This window comes from Bos indicus, chromosome 5, assembly GCF_029378745.1.
Source record: "Bos indicus isolate NIAB-ARS_2022 breed Sahiwal x Tharparkar chromosome 5, NIAB-ARS_B.indTharparkar_mat_pri_1.0, whole genome shotgun sequence".
Taxonomy (NCBI): Eukaryota; Metazoa; Chordata; class Mammalia; order Artiodactyla; family Bovidae; genus Bos; species Bos indicus.
Window position 1 is genome coordinate 119,140,386 of NC_091764.1, and position 17,163 is coordinate 119,157,548.

Below are 17,163 nucleotides of genomic sequence, written 5' to 3' on the forward strand. Positions count from 1 at the left end.
GATTGATGCCTACCAGCCCCCGGGAGGGAGGTCTCATCTCGTCTTCAGGAGGCGCAGCTCTGGGAGAAGGTGGGACCCAGCTGGCAACCTGCCTGTCCAGGAGGCCGGTCCTCCCCACTGAAGTGGAGGGGCTGGGACGCGAAGGCAGCCTCGGATTCCCCGGTTCGAGGGTGGGGGTCTCCACTGGTTCTGCTTATTCTGTGGGTCTGGGAGGATGAGCCTGGAGATCACACCTCTTTATCTGATGACCAGATTTGTGGCCAAAGGTGCCGAGCCTGTTGGCAGGTCGGCGGCCCTTTAAGTGGGATGGTCAGCAGGATCACTGTGGCCGTCCACGTGGCCCGCACCTGCCTGGTGTGCCTGGTGCTGTCCTGAACGCCCCCATCCATGAGGCAGGCACTGCTTGGGGACACTGAGGCAGGTGGCTAAGACATCCCGGCCAGAGGGGCTGGACCAAGGTCTCGGCCCAGGCAGGCTGACCCCTAAGCCCATGCGCCCCAACGCTGAGCCTTCCTGCCCTGGGAAGCTTGCCCCACACGCAGGGCCCCCCAGCCCTGACCTCCACCTCCAGCCAGAACTGGGTTTGGCTCTAAGCTTCTGAAGGAGACCGTGCTGCACTCTGCGTCCCTGGGCTGGCCCAGGGTGGGGCCCGTCTCTGTGCACCAGGCGGCCACCTCACACCAGGCCTGGCGCCTGGTGGGCGGGGAGACTGATCAGACGGCACCAGAGACGTCGGTGGGAAGCAGGGCTCCTGACCCCTCCTGACCCCTCCTCCCTGGGCGGCTCAGGAGGTGAGGCAGCGCAGAGTGTCCCCAGCACCACAAACCTGCAGCCCATCTTCAAAAGGGGGACTTGAGCCACGCTCAAAAGGGCCCCCATTGGTTCAGAGCTCTGCTGTCGGCCAGGAATTCTTAACCGTTTTACCTTTAAACTTGAAAGCGAGAGCACTCGGGCACGCACGTGAGCTGCAGAGACCAGCGCAGGGTGTGCGCCCACCGCCCCACCGCGCTGTTCCCGGAGCGGGTGAGCGACGCTCAAGGCTCCAGGCACCACGTGTCGGGTCTCAGCAGGAGTCGGTGTGTGTGCTGGGGGCACACTAGGGCTGCACCTGGGTGGCAGGAGCGGGAGGGGAGGGCACCAAGAGGCCCCAAAGGCCACGCTTTCTGAAACCAGAGCCTGCGTCAAACACAGGAGGAAGGCAGAGTTCTGATTAACAGCGACAACCAGGGGCCCCATCACATCCTCTCTGGTGCCCATGTTGTGAGCAGATCAGGAAGCGAGCTGAAGAAGGCTGAGGCGCTTCGTGTCTCGTCGCCCCACCTGATGGACACAAACTGGGAAACCAGATTGTGTAGCCGCAGAGACTGCAAGGCAGTGCAGGCCAGTGAAACTCAGGCTGTAAGATTTCAGCCCTTCTTACCTAGAATGCCATTAAATGCAAGTAGAAACAGCAAGCAAGTGGGGAGAGAGGCCATGAAAAAAATGAAAAGCTTTCCATCTCTGTATCTTTAAAGGGACTTTTTTTTTCTTCGTGCTTTTGAACAAGATCCCTGCGTTCTCAGCTCACACGGGGCTCTGCAAATTCTCCCTTCCATTGAAACCGAGTCCCCTAAACTGAGCTCCCCTGCCGAGTTTATGATTAATCTCCCTACCTACAACTTTATTCCTTTTCTTGTCCTGTTCCTCTTCCCCTCAGGATGGAGGAGGATCAAGAAAGGGGGGAATGAAACCAAGCAAGACACTGCAGGGCCTTCCCAGGTACAAAGACCCCTCTGAGGCCCCTGTGTCTTATTTGTAGAAAATAAGGCTTTAGTCTCCCGGGCCCTCCCCGAGTTCCAGAGAGCAGTTGTTCAGTTGCTCAGTTGTGTCCAACTCTTTGTGACCCCATGGACTGCAGCACATCAGGCCTCCCTGTCCTTCGCTATCTCTGAGTTTGCCCAAACTCATGTCCATCAAGCCGGTGATGCCATCCAACCCTCTCATCCTCTGTCGCCCCCTTCTCCTCCTGCCTTCACTCTTTCCCAGCATCAAGGTCTTTTCCAATGAGTCACTCTTCCCTCCAGAAAAAGAGTTCGAGGCCACATCATTCCTCTTGAAGGACCCTAGTTAAAATTTGTTGCTTATCTTTCAGTTGTTCTATAGAAATTAAGACCCTCCCTACTCAGTGGAGGTTGGTGGCTACCTGCTCACCACAAGAACTAGACCCCAGACCGGTTGGGGCCAGAAGAAGGATGATGATTGAGGTTCCAGAAACATCACCTGTTACCGCACCCCCAGCCGTCAGAAGAAGGTCCACAAGCACCCTATGACCTTCTTCCCTAACACTGTCTCTGACAACCCCTGCCTGGAAGCATCCGGAAGCTCGGGCCCGTCCAACATGGAGCTGCCTCTGCTCCTCGCTCAGCACCTGCACACACACCCCTCTGCGCATGCGTGCGCACTCAGTTGTGTCTGACTCTGTGGCCCTGTGGACTGTCCCCCGCCAGGCTCCTCTGTCCAGGGGATTTCCCAGACGAGAATACTGGAGAGGGTTGCCACTTCCTTCTCCAGGGGGTCTTCCCAACCCAGGGATGGAACTCTCATCTCTGGCCTCTCCCACACTGGCAGGCAGATTCTTTATCACGGCACCGCCTGGAAAATCCAAACATACCCTGGCTTTGCTGCAAACGCCTGCTGGCAAGGCGTGGCTTTCGGCACCACGGTCACAGGCACTCTTGAGGGGTGCCTCACGGCCGCGCTTTCCACCCCTGGTGAGTGGCTTGGGGCTGACCTGAGGATGGGGCGAACTATTTAGCATGTGTGAGGCAGCCTACACTGACACTTTTCAAAGGGAAATTTGGCCGGTGAAGAAGGAGAGACGAGAGGGGAGCGTGTCTTGGGAAGGAGAAGAGCTGGGTGACAACTGCAAGGCGTTCTGACCCGTCGGGAACCTCCTGTTCTAAGGAAAGAGTCTGAGTTGGTCACCCTGCTCCCTGTGGTTCCAGCCAGGTCTCCCCACCGCGGAGGCCTGGATGGAGGCGGGTCGACCAGTTGGACGAGTGTGCAGATGTCCTGGGCAGAGATCTCCGGACAGAGGTTGTGGTCTTGAGGATGGAGATGAGCTCAGGCACATGCTGTTCTGAGGGCTGTTAGAAGCGGACCCTGAGCCCCTGTGTCTGGAGAGCGGTCACCAGGTTATGTTAGCACTCCACTGCTGAAGACTTTATTTTCCTTGTTGCATAAAAAGGGAGAGAAATGCCAGGTTTCCAGCAGTGGAGGAAGCAGAAAGATGTGGATATCCCTGCAATCCAGCACCCCCACTCCTCAAACTGCAGACGGGATAATGGGCCAAGATGAGGCGCATGATCAGACGTCTCTGGCGGGCACTTCGGCGCGTGGAGCATCAATCCAGTGTGCCCCCAGATGCCCCCCTCAGCGGGAAATTAAATAATGCTGAGTGACAGCTGACAGGCTCATCGCCCTGGAGCGGCCCCACCCTCCGAAGGCAGGAATCGGAGTCTCCAGCTGGGGTGGAAGAGCCAATTTACAGCCCATCCGTCAGGGTTCTGACACCTCGCTCTCCGCTTGCCATTTTGTTAATGAGGAATCGCTCTCAAACCCTAAGAGGATGTTTCCCTCAAGAGGAACTTCCATGTCTCGGTGAAATTAAAACAACTCTGATGGGGATGCAGAGAGAATGCTTAATCGGCCTTTTCACCTTTAATGGCTTCAGGGGGTGCAACCAGAGGACCGTTCATCATCACACGCTCGGAGTCGGAGGAGGGCCGCCATTTCAGTGTGGATGTGCTCGGTGTCTGGAGCCTCAGAGTGTAAGGAGGGGCCCCAGAACTTGTGTGTTGGAGCCCAGGACCCTGAGCCTCCAGGACATGCCAGCAGGGATCCTAGACCTGCTTGAGGGCACATACCCACACCACATCTCAGCTGGCGGGCTGCCCCACTGCCCGCTCACCTCCCCTAGTCCTGGGCCGCCAGCTGGGCTGGACACTTGCTTCCTCGCAGCAGGTGTTTCTGTGATTTATCCTCCCACCTGTGGAGCGTGGTCACCTGATACTTTGGCCACCTGATGCGAAGAACTGACTCATTGGAAAAGCCCCTGATGCTGGGAAAGATTGAAGGCGGGAGGAGAAGGGGACAACAGAGGATGAGGTGGTTGGATGGCATCACCAACTCGATGGACACAAGTTTGGGTAAACTCCGGGAGTTGGTGAGGGACAGGGAGGCCTGGCGTGCTGCAGTCCGTGGGGTCGCAAAGAGTCGGACACGACTGAGCAACTGGACTGAACTGTGGAGTGTGAGTCCTGGTGTGAGTGCAGGAGGGAGTGTGTAAAGGATGGGCTGAATGAAGTCAACGGCAAGGACGGCTGGTGCCCTCACTGGCCTCACAGGCAGTGGGGAGCAGGTGGGAGCCTCAGGAGCACTCCAGACCCATGGCTGACTCACCCAGTGGCCCTGGCCTTGCTTGCCGTCCTGCCTTCGCTAACTTTTCATGAACAAAGCCCTTGTTACCAGCACAGAGATTTCCCTGCAGCCTCCAGGATCTTGAGAGAAAGAAAATCTTGGTTCACCTGGGGGATCCATGGAGAGTGGGATGGAGGGGCAGCAAGGGGATCAGGGCCAGGGCCCCAGCCACACCCCTCCCCCAGGGCCCTGTGCACCCCCCACTCACCCTCAGCACAACACCTCCATCTCCTCGTGGGCAGGGAAGGCTGCAGGAGCCACCTCGGCCATGTCAGGTTCCGGGGGCTGCTGGCCCAGAGCACAGGCCAGGCTTGAGCACCAACCCAGACGCTCCCGGCCTGGAGGCTGGAGTCCAGCCTCCAGGCGTGGGCCGGGCTGCGCCTCCTGAGGTTCCCAGAAGGATCTGCTCCAGCTTCTGGCCAGCTCCTGGGCCCCGGGGTGACTGGTGTGTCCCTGGCCGTCCAGCTGTGTGTAGGACGTCCGGCCCCTCCTCTTCCCTCTGTAAGCACCTGTCTCCTGGTCAAATTTTCCCTTTTCATCCAGACCCCAGTCCTACTGGATTGAGGCCCATCCCGACAACTTCATCTAAATTTGACTTTCTGCAAAGACCTTCCTCCCAAATGAGTCATGTTCAAGGTGTGGGGGGGGTAGGACTGCAGCATCTTCTCGGGGGAGCTGGGGGGGGCATGATTAAACCACAGCAAAGGACACCTGTGTGTCTTTGGAGGTCTTCCTCTTGTGGGCTTTACCTTTTTGCATTTAAAAGCCTTTTCTCAGTCCTGAAAGGGCACCTCTAGATTTCAATGTACTGACTTAGTTTATATGTTTTAGTCTTAATATCCAGTGCTTACAAATTACAGATGAGAACAACATAGAAAGTGCATACATCTCACAGAGTGCAGATATGAAAGGGTATGGGACCCAGATCCACTGCCAGCAGCTAGTAAGATGTGGACAGGCCTATAGAGGCCCCGCCCACAGGGCACGCAGGATGGTGGGAGTCTGAGCTCTCGTTTCTATCACCCATCTGGGACCTACACGCATACCTGGGGATGAAACAGGTCCCGCCTGGGGTCTCGGGAACATCCCTCGTGGGACCATGGCTTCCTCTGTTACCCCAAGGCCCCAGGAGCCCCGGTCTCTCCAGCTAAAGACCAGAGAAACCAGGCTGCTGCTTAGAACCCATGTTGGCCCCCTGCCTGCCCTCACGAGGCTCCATCACCATTTGTAAGATCACTACCCCCAACCCCCAGCTTTGCTCCTCTTCCGATGAACTGGAGCTGTGGGAGCACCGTCCCCACACACACTCCCAGCTGGGAATCCTCCAGGGGAGTGGAAGCAGCTCGGGTGGTTTGTAGGAGTTTGGGTGATCCTGAGAGATGCTGAGAGAGCAGAGACTGAGGGTGGGGAGAAAAGCGGTGTGCGAAGGAGTCTCAACCAAGACCCCAGACAGATTCTGGGGCTGCAGCTCTTTGCCAAGGAGGGGCGATGGCCAACCCCATCCCCTTCTCCCAGGCCTGTGAAGATGCAGCGGGGAAGAGCAGAGGGAGGGGCTTGAGGTCGCCTCTTGCACCTGCAGCAGCATCCGCTCACCACCAGGCGTGAACAGCCACGGGGAAGTTTGTTCTCCATGTAGAGAACCTCCCTGGCCGTTTGTAATGGTGGCCATCAACCTGCGATTTCAAATCTGAAAGTTAAATCATAGCCAATTGTCACAGTGGTCGTTGCCAAGGCACCGGAGCTGCACGATGGGTTTGTTCTAGGAAATGGCTCATTGGCGAAAATATTTTCTGCTCAGCTGAGAGCTCTGCTGCAGGGAATACAGCGCATGAATTTGAAACACAAATTCAGGGCATTCGTGTGCAAAGCCTGACCTTTCCCTGCAGCGCGCTTCGCAGGCGCGTCCGGCCACGTGCCTTCCCGTGAGCCTCCTGGAGCTCCTCCTGGCCACGTTGCTAACTTCAGCGCTCGCAGCTGGCTGCCCACGCCAGCACCTGTCACCTGGATGTTTGTGAGAAAATAGAAGGAGGTGCTGTGGCGGGAGGAGCAGCGCCCACTGAGAGCGTACACACACCGGGAGCCGTGATGGGATGGAGTCCGATGGGGGTGTTTGCAGATGCAGCCCCTTGAGGGGCTTGAGATGAGACCACGCTGGGCGATCCAGGTGAGCTGGAAATCCAACGCACATCCTGATGCGACAGGAGAGACCTGGGGGTGGGTGACCGTGTGAGGACAGAGGCAGAGACTGAGGGACGCGGCCCCAAGCCAGGGGACCCTGGAGGCCTGGATGCGGGAGGAGGCAGAGAGGAGCCACCCCTGGAGACGAGAGCTGCTTTGATGGGGCCGCCGAGAAACAGCGTGTGACAGCCTCCTCCTCCTGATGCCCGGCCTCGCACCACGACCCTGCCCCTGCTGTGGGTCAGACGGAACCTGGACCCAGAGAGGAAAACCTCGAGCAGCTGATTGGATGAAACATCAGGCACCACATCCAGAAAGAAACCGCTGGGTTCCAGACCCAGGAGCCGTTTCTGCCTGGGAGCGCAGAAACAGCAAAGCTCCAAAGGCTGCAGGTGCCGTGAAGCTTCCCAGTCCTGGTTCCTGGGGGACCCGCCACACCGCTCCCGGCCAACAGCCGCTCCCAGGGCCAGCCTCAGGGACAGTCTCTGGCCTGCTGTTCCTTCTGCCCAGGCTTTGCCCTCCCCGCATCCTGTCCCTGACCACTGAGGAGCCTCAGGAGAGGGGTCTGTGGAGCCGGGCTGCCCAGCGTGGGGAGGGGAGTCAGTGCCCATGTGGCAGGACACTCACAGCCCTGGCAGCAAAGAGTGGGCACTGACTCTGCCCCGGCCTCCCCCTGTGGATGGACGAGGTCATCCGTGAGGCGGCGTAACCGATGATGGTGCATCCACCCCCAGCTGTCCAAGCCTGGGTGCTAGAACCAAATACCGCTGGCTGGGGTGGGGCAGGGGGCTCAGAGTGTCTGGAGGCTGGGAGGCTGAGATGAGGGTCCAGTGTGGCCGGTTTTGGTGAGGACCCTCTTCCAGGTGCAGACCTGCCTTCTTCCATCTTCAAGGGGCTGGAGAGCGGATGAGCTCCATGGAGCTCCTTAGAAGGACCCTGCCCCCCCTCATGGGACCCCAGTCTCATGACCCAGTCACCTCCCATACCATGCCCCCCAAGGCCATCACACTGGGAGGGAGGCTTTCAACATACGGCTTCCGGGAGGACGCAGACGCAAGGCCCCCCTCAGTGCCACGTGTTTGGTGACGGGCGCAGGGAGCTTTAGACTCTGAAAGTGAGTCGCTCGGTCATGTCCAGTTCTTTGTGACCCCACGGACTGTACCCTGGCAGGCTTCTCTGTCCATGGAATTCTCCAGAGAAGAATACTGGACTGGGTATATCCAACCCAGGGATTGAACCCAGATCTCCCACAATGCAGGTGGATTCTTCACCATCTGTGCCACCAGGGAAGCCCAAGAATCCTGGAGTGAGTAGCCTCTCCCTTCTGCAGATCTTCCCAACCCAGGGATCGAACCGAGGCCTCCTGCATTGCAAGCGATTCTTTACCAGCTACACCACCAGGGAAGCCCTTGTAGATTCTACTTGTGGACAAACCACAGCCCAGACTCCTTCCTTCTCTCCCCAAACCCAGCCCACTCCTCAGAGCAGCATTTCCAGCCCAGAACAGCCTAACGGAGGGAGCGTGTGAGGACACAGCTGCGTTAGCACAGTGGAGCTCATAGGAGGTCAGGCCCTCCGTGTTCACAGCCTTGTGTAATCACACGAGAACCCCAGAAGGAAAGTACATGATTCCCACATTTCACAGATGAGAGCCTGAAGCCCAGGGACTGAAAGCCCGTCCTCCAGACTCGGAGGTGGGGGCGGTGGTGGAATAGCCTGACTCCCAACCCTCCACGAGCAGCACCCAGGCAACAAAGCCGATGGAAGTCCCCACCTTCTCTGCTTCCCCCGGCTCATTTTCAGAATCTCCCAGCGCCCACAAGATTCCTGAAGCCCGTGAGCTGCCAAGAAGGGTGTTGGCTGACTATGATCAGAGGTCATTTTGCATAAAACCAACTGTGTCAGATGGGAAGCTGCAATTTGAATTAGATATTTCCGATTGGGCCTGAACCTCTGCAAATAAGAAGTTCTTGAAGAAGGGAGGGGTTCCCTGGGGCTGCAAGGATCCCCAGAGTGAGGAGAAACCAGGATTTCCGGGGGTGCTGGTGAACCTGTCTTGGTTAAAAGGCACCGCTTTAGGAGCAAGCCCAGAGCTTCTGGATTTTCCCACGTCTCCATCTAAGTGATATCTAACCAGAGGGGCAACCCTGATGCCCAGAGCACCTCCAGGGAGGCTCAGCTTAACCTTCGCCAACGAAAACTAGGCAGCAGCTGGCCAGAGCAGAGCGCCCAGGCTGTGTGCTAAGAAAACACGGTTCCCACCCCCTCTGCCACCTCGTCCCCTAAGGGGACTTCAGTAAGATGGCAGCTTCCGAAATAAGGTCACCTCTGGCCTGTCCTGGAGCTATGCAGAAGTGACAGGGTAGCCAGGAGCCCCTCTGGGGTCCACGCGGGGTAGATCTCTTTCTGTCTATGCAGACATGACTCAGACGGTTGACCCCAGAACATGCAGCAGGAGTGTCCTTCCCTCCATCAAACCCTGCGAGGCCCAGCACCCTCACCCCTCGCGAACCGGCCTGGGTGGACACAGCCCTGGACTTTGTGCTGAGGCTCTGTCCTCACCTCCCCAGATCGGAACCTAGCCCGGGCTTCCAGGAGAAAGAGAACATTTGGACTCACAAAGTCTGTTCTCTCCTTCTTGGAAAGATGGGAAAATAAGATCTACACGCAAAGCAACAATGAAGTGCCTGGGGGCAGCGGAGGTTCCCCATCTCCCTGATGATCTCAACGACCCGAGACCTGGCCGGGGGTCTCCCTACAGATAACGAGAGTGAATTTTGGCATCCTTTGCCCCCACCCGTCTAACTTCAGGCTGGCCGGGTGGCGGCTGGCATCTCTCAGGTCACAATCCGTGAACCCCAGGACTTCCTCTCCACCTCTGCAGCCCAATGTCTATCTTTCTTTTCTTGGGCTGAGGTTTCTGACAATCGCAACACTGGGGATGGAGTGTCAATGATGTTCCCAATTAATCTTGCAGACTTGGGAGGGCTCCAGGCACCGGGTGGGTCCCCCGAGACCATTTGAAACAATTTTGTGTGGGGAAAGCACTGAGAACAAACCCTATAAACACTGCTCGTGGAAACACTCGGTCTCTGTAGGAGGAACATTACCCGCTTAGTAAAGAAGCCGCCCTCGTGAGCTCACAGGTCTGTGAAGGATGCCCACATTTCCGGGACTTTCTTCTGCTCAGCTGTTGAAGTTTTGAACAAAGTCCACGGCTCGTGTGATGCTAACATTTACATAACGAACCAAGCCAGGCAGCCTTCCCCTCTGTCCATGGCTGGGAAAGCATCCTTAGACGCGTGTGCGGGCAGCGCGTGCAAACATCTGGGCGGACGTTTCCAGGCAGAGGCTCCATTGCCGGCCCTGGGACTCTCGGACAGGGGGCGCAGGGCCAGCGTGGCAGCCTGCCCGGCCGTGCCCTCTGACAGCGTCCACCGGCAGGACGTGTGGGGGCGTTAGTGTTGAGCACACGCAGGGCCGTGCTGGTCAGTCCGTGGTCACGTGGCTGGGTCTCACCCCCATGTGACACCGCAGAGTGCTGAGCCACTCATGGATGCTGCAGAAGGAAACCCGCGGATGAGGCTCCCGGTCTCCCTGCAGACCTCGGCGGGCCGGCTGCACGGCCCCAACCATGGGCTGCTCCCACCTGCCCGAGTGCCTCACTCCCTCACGGCGCCCTCTCGACCTGGCGTGCCCCCTGCACGCTGGCCCTCCCCCTCACCTCCCGTGCCTGTGGGCTCTGGACGCAGGGTGGAAAGGGGACAAGACTCCCTGGGCACCAGCACGCTGGATGGGTGTGACGCATGTAACTCTGCTAGGCTCTGCAGATGAGCAGGGTTGATGGTTCCTGTACCAGTGCCATGAGGCCAGACATCTGAAGGACCCCCCCAACAGAGACACACACACACACTCTTATACACACATACACACACATTTACACACATACACACACACACTCTTATACACACATACATACACATGTATACACACATACACACATACATACACATGCACACATACACTCACACACACATACGTACACACATACACTTATAGACATATACACATACACTTATACACACACACTTACACACACATATATACACACATACACTTACACACATATACGCACACACATGCACGTACACACACACTTACACACAAGCACACTTACACAGAGATACACATGCATGTACACATACATGCATACATGCACACACATGCATATACGCACACACACACATACACTCATATATACACATACACACACAGATACACACATACACATGTACACACGTATACACATACATAGACTCATATATACACATGCATACACACATACACACATGCACACACATATACACACACTTACACACACATATACATGCACACACACACCACACACACATGCACATACACACATACACATACAGATATACTCATACACACATATGCACACACATGTACACACATTCATATATCCACATGCATGCACATATGCACTTACATACATGCATGCATGCACACACACATGTACACACATGCACACAGACACTCAGGGACATACACATGCATACACATGTATGCACACACATAGAGACTCATATATACACATGCATACATGCACATACACACATGCATACACACACTCACTCATATACATGCACACATACATACACACACATACACATATACGCATACATGTGTACATACATACACACATACATACATATTACACACACACACATACACTCCTTCAAGTGTCGTCTGCACATCTCCAGATATCTGGGCACACAGATCCAGATACCAGTGACACCCCTCCTACAGGTGGGACCGCTGCGAGGGGCGGGTGGGAAAGCGGGTCTGCAGCTGGCCGCTCGCATCTTGCCCACAGCAGGTCTTTGGGTGGAACGCCCTCCTTCTGGAGACCAGTGTGGTTTCGGTTTTGTCTTGTTTTTTTATTGTTTCCCTAACAGTTTGTATTGTGTCCATCTGGGAAGATTTGTTGTCTGATTCATCGGGAGGGTCCTGAGGCTTAGATGGTTGGGGACCCACCTTTCCTGCTGGGCCCTGGTCAAGGTTGCATCTCCATCAGACGTCACTGGGTCTCCTCTTAAGGCGGTTGGTTCCACACCCGAGCCCCATTGCAGATGCCCAGGAACGGGAGCCACGCCCTGGGGACCAGCCCAGCATCGTCCCGAATCCTCAGCCAGGTTCGTTCCTTCGTCCTCTCATCCTGACTGGACCTCGCCGTCCATGGACCTGCAACCAGCCTGGACCTGGACACCCTGCAGACCCCGCTCAGCGGTCACGCTGTCGATGATGACGTCAGATCTTCCCCAGTGAACGTGCGCGTTTCCTTCCCAAGTCCCGCGCACAGCCCCGGACTCTGCTCGCCATGCCTCCACCATGGACACGACTCTGTCCTTCGGGGGTCCTGCGGGGCCCTTGGAGAACCTGCAGCCTGGCAGAGCAGACACAGCTGAGGCACTCGGGGAGCATCTGCTGGATTTGCTTCCGCATCAGGGACATCTATCTGGTAGGATAGCGCCTGGACCACACCTCCGATCCTCTGCCAGAGAGAAGGAGATGTCAGAGGCCAGCCTGACAGCCGGGAGACACGGTCTCCGTGGGCCGGGCCAGCGGCCCTTCGCTCTTCCTTGGATGGAGCCTGCATCCTGGCCCACCCCTGCCAGTCCCCAGGGCTTCCCACCATCACCCCCACGTCAGACCTCACAGTTCTGTTATTTTTTACGACAGATTGATTCTCTCCATTCTGTGCCTTTTCAGGGCTTTGTCTCCTGCACAGAAAAGCTGTCTGGGGAGCTGGTCAAAGCCCCTTCGGATCCCAAGGGGCAAGCACACACACGTATGGGTTTTCGCCATTTGGTGCTGAAAACATCGCTGCTCAGAAGTTGATGTGTGCCGTCAGCCTCAGACAGCAGCCGCGTGACCCAGACGTTTTCCACCCGCTGAGCTACTGGCGATGTTTGACATCCAAAGAGAAAGAGGCTCCTCCCGCCTCTGCTGCTGCTGGGGGCAGGGATCTGGGTGTCGGGCTTTATTTCCAGGGAAGGATCCCAGGACCCAGGGGCATCCAGAACGGGCCTCTCCTCTTAGCTGCCAGGCAGGGTGACTGATCCTGGCTGATTCTCCCAACACTTGAAACAGATTAGGGTTCTCAGCTGGTTTCTGGTCTTCGCAGTGAAAACCCAGCACACAGGCTTTGCCAGCAGGAGGCTGTGTGAACGAGCCCCCCTCCCCACGACGAGGCAGTGATGCCACCCTCGGTCACGGTCCTTACGGGCCATCTGACACACGTGCGTGCTGGGTCGCTTCAGTAGCGTCCAGCTCTTTGCGACCTCATGGACTGTAGCCCACCAGGCTCCTCTGTCCATGGGATGACCCAGGCATGAATATCGGAGTGAATTGCCACTTCCTTCTCCGGGGGATCTTCCTGACCCAGGGATCAAACCTGGGTCTCCGACACTGTGGCCAGATTCTTTAGTGTCTGAGCCACTCCGGTGGATTCATTTAGTGTATCAAAGCACAGAAAAGATGTTGAAACTGTAGATGCGGGTGTGGGAAATGAGAGGCAGCCACGTTACCGGGACCGAGGGGACACAAAAACAGTAAGACAGAGAACAAAACTCCCAGCTGGCCACCAGCACCGTCATTCCTGCTTTCGACGAGAGGAATATGCTTTCTTCATGGGATATTGTGTTTTCAGTGAGTCTAGTAATGAAATTTTTAAAAACCCAGTGATGGTGATCCAAATTTTGGCTAGGAAGCCTATTATTAAAATTGATAACAGCAGCCTAATGCATTCTAAGTCATGGGTACCAGAGATGATAAATCTTGGAAATTTGCATTGTATAAAAATGTTTTAGTCAATGGTTTTGTAGTCAGGAAGATTATCTGACTCTCTGATTGGCGGCTACAGTGCAGAAGACTAAAGATGAGCACTGTCGGATGCCTATAGACCTCCAGGGAAGTGTTTGAAATGGAGAACGGCTTTCTTGTTCAGCTCTTGAGCATTTACTTTAATGACTTAGTACCATTTACCGTTTGGAATCTGCAGCCCCGCGGGCACAGAGGCAGTGCCAGGCATGGAGCCACGGGCCCCGCCCTGCTGCCCACCTTCTCCACCACAGGAGACGAGCAGGGGGTGGAGGCTGATGGTGCGAGGGAGGGTTCTCATCGGCGACTTTCCACCGTCCGTGCCTGGGAGTCTTTGTCCGCTCACCTGCCCCTCCGTGAGTCCCCGCAGGGCCTGGGCGCTCGGCCTTCGCAGACCCGCTTGGTGTGCGTTCTTCTCTCTGCTCCGGCCGCAGTGGGTGCCCTTCCTCGGAATGAAAGGCTGAGGTCCCCTTCCTTGGGTTCTCCTACTGGAGGACACACAGTTTTCCTAATTGCTGTCACCAGGCCACAAAGGTGACATTGTCTGTGATGACCAGTGTCTGAAAGTCCGTCAGAAAAGGCGAAACTCCAGGACGAGGAGAGCGGCTCACTTTATCCAGACCGCAGGTGGTCCTAGGATGAGAGGAAGGTGAGGGTGCAGGCGCCTCTGCCTCGCCTCTTCCTGGCCCGGGCGCAGAATCGCAGCTGATGCTCATCCTTCCGAGGCCAGCTGGCCGGGACGCACACCTTTCCCATGCTGGCAGCCTCCGCTCCTTCCTCCAGGGCCGGCCCAAGGAGCCTTCAGAGGCTGCTAGGATGCACCCTTGATACACAAGCCCACCTGGTGATGTCCGTTTTCACCTGATCCTCCCTGGAAGGACCTCCCCCAGAGGACACAGAAATGTCTCCACCATCCCTGGGCTGGTGTGTGCGTGCCCACTAGCACATTTTAACCCAGGCTGCACATCCCCGCCCCAGATGGCCTGCCCTTGGCCCAGCCCTGTTGGCGTGTCCTCCGCAGCAACTGCTGGCATCTTGCTTTCTTTGACCTCACCTACGACAATCATAATTACGGAGGGTTTGGTGCTGACCTGTTTGGTCCTTGTGTCCTGGTCTCTGACTTAAGTGTGGATTCCTGGGAGTGGGCACAGATGTCTCCTGAACTGCAGTGCCAGCATCCAACTCAGGGCACAGCTAAGAGGTGGGGTGACTGCTTACGAGCATAGGGATTCTTCTCCAGGGTGAAAATATTCTGGAATTAGATAGTAGTAATGATAGCCCAACAGGGAAGCCTGGCACACTATAGTCCATGGGGTCACGAAGAGTGGACACAGCTTAGGGACTGAACACAACAAGATATCCCACCTCTGTGAATGTGCTAAAACCGCTGAATTGTATGCTTCGGTGAATTTTAACATTAGTTCATTCATTCAGTCATGTCCAACTCTTTGTGACCCCATGGACTGCAGCACACTAGGCCCCCTGTCCATCACCAACTCCCAGAGCTTGCTCAAACTCATGTCCATTGAGTCCGTGATGCCATCGAACCATCTCATCCTCTGTCGTCCCCTTCTCCTCCTGCCGTAAGTCTTTCCCAGCATCAGGGTCTTTTCAAATGAGTCAGTTCTCTGCATCAGGTGGCCAAAGTATTGGAGCTTCAACTTCAGGATCAGTCCCTTCACTGAATATTCAGGACTGATTTCCTTTAGGATGGACTGGTTGGATCTCCTTGCAGTCCAAGGGACCCTCAAGAGTCTTCTCCAACACCACAGCTTGAAAGCATCAATTCTTCAGTGCTCAGCCTTCTTTACGGTCCAACTCTCACAAGCATACATGACTAATGGAAAAACCATAGCTTTGACTATATAGAACTTTGTTGGCAAAGTAATGTCTCTGTTTTTTAATATGCTGTCTAGGTTGGTCATAGCTTTTCTTCCAAGGACCAACCATCTGCAGTGATTTTGGAGCCCAAGAAAATAAAGTCTCTCACTGTTTCCATTGTTTCCCCATCTATTTGCCATGAAGTGATGGGACTGGATGCCATGATCTTAGTTTTCAGAATTTTGAGTTTTAAGCCAGCTTTTTCACTCTCCTTTTTCACTTTCATCAAGAGGCTCTTTAGTTCTTCTTCGCTTTCTGCCATAAGGGTGGTGTCATCTGCATATCTGAGGTGATTGATATTTCTCCCGGCAAGCTTGATTCCAGCTTGTGCTTCTTCCAGCCCAGCGTTTCTCATGATGTACTTTGCATAGAATTAAATAAGCAGGGTGACAATATACAGCCTTGATGTACTCCTTTTCCTATTTGGAACCAGTCTGTTGTTCCATGTCCAGTTCTAGCTGCTGCTTCTTGACCTGCATACAGATTTTTCAGGAGGTAGGTAAGGTGGTCTTGTATTCCCATCTCTTTAAGAATTTTCCACAGTTTGTTGTGATCCACACAGTCAAAGGCTTTGGCATAGTCAATAAAGCAGAAGTAGATGTTTTTCCAGAACTCTCTTGCTTTTCCAATGATCCAAAGGGTGTTGGCAATTTGATTTCTGGTTCCTCTTTCTTTTCTAAATCCAGCTTGAAGTTCTTGGTTCATGTAGATTTGAAGCCTGGCTTGGAGAATTTTGTGCATTATTTTGCTAGTGTGTGAGATGAGTGCAATTCTGCAGTAATTTGAACATTCTTTGGCATTGCCTTTCTTTGGGATTGGAATGAAAACTGACCTTTTCCAGTCCTGTGGCCACTGCTGAGTTTTCCAAATGTGCTGGCATACTGAGTACAGCACTTTCACGGCATCATCTTTTAGGATTTGAAATAGCTCAACTGGAATTCCATCACCTCCACTAGCTTTGTTCGTAGTGATGCTTTCTAAGGCCCACCTGACTTCACATTCCGGGATGTCTGGCTCTAGGTCAGTGATCACACCATCGTGATTATCTGGGTCATGAAGATCTTTTATGTATAGTTCTTCTGTGTATTCTTGCCACCTCTTCTTGATATTTTCTGCTTCTGTTAGAGCCATACCATTTCTGCCCTTTACTGAGCCCATCTTTGCATGAAATGTTCCCTTGGCATATTTATACTACTAGATCTACCCTTTGAAATTGGTGAAATGAGCTCTTCAAACAGAAAGGAAATGGCAAGTGAAGGAAACTTGGAGCATTAAGAAGAGTAGAAATGTGGGCACATAGAACTTTATGAATTTGAGTTGATTAAACAAAAACAATAAATCTGTCAATAGTCAAAACTATGACATTAAAAGTGATGAAGATAAAAGGACCTATAATAGTGAGGATTCCACACTTTACTTCAAGCTATAAAATGCTGATACAGGTAGAGTCACAAATGTGCATTGAAACACCCAGAGAAACTACCATAAAACTATACAAAAAGATACCCTAACACCACCATAAATCAATCTGGAATTCTGGAATTAATCTGGAAATTCTAAATATGATCAAATGACTTAGAGGAAAGTTTTAAGAGAGAATGAGATATAAAGGAACAAATAGAAAATATCAAAGTGGCGCTTAAATGCCAACTGTTCAATAATTACATTAAATGCAAATGGTTTAAATATACACATAAAGAAATGGAGATTTTCAGCGTGAGTAAAAAGAAAACACAGTTCGAC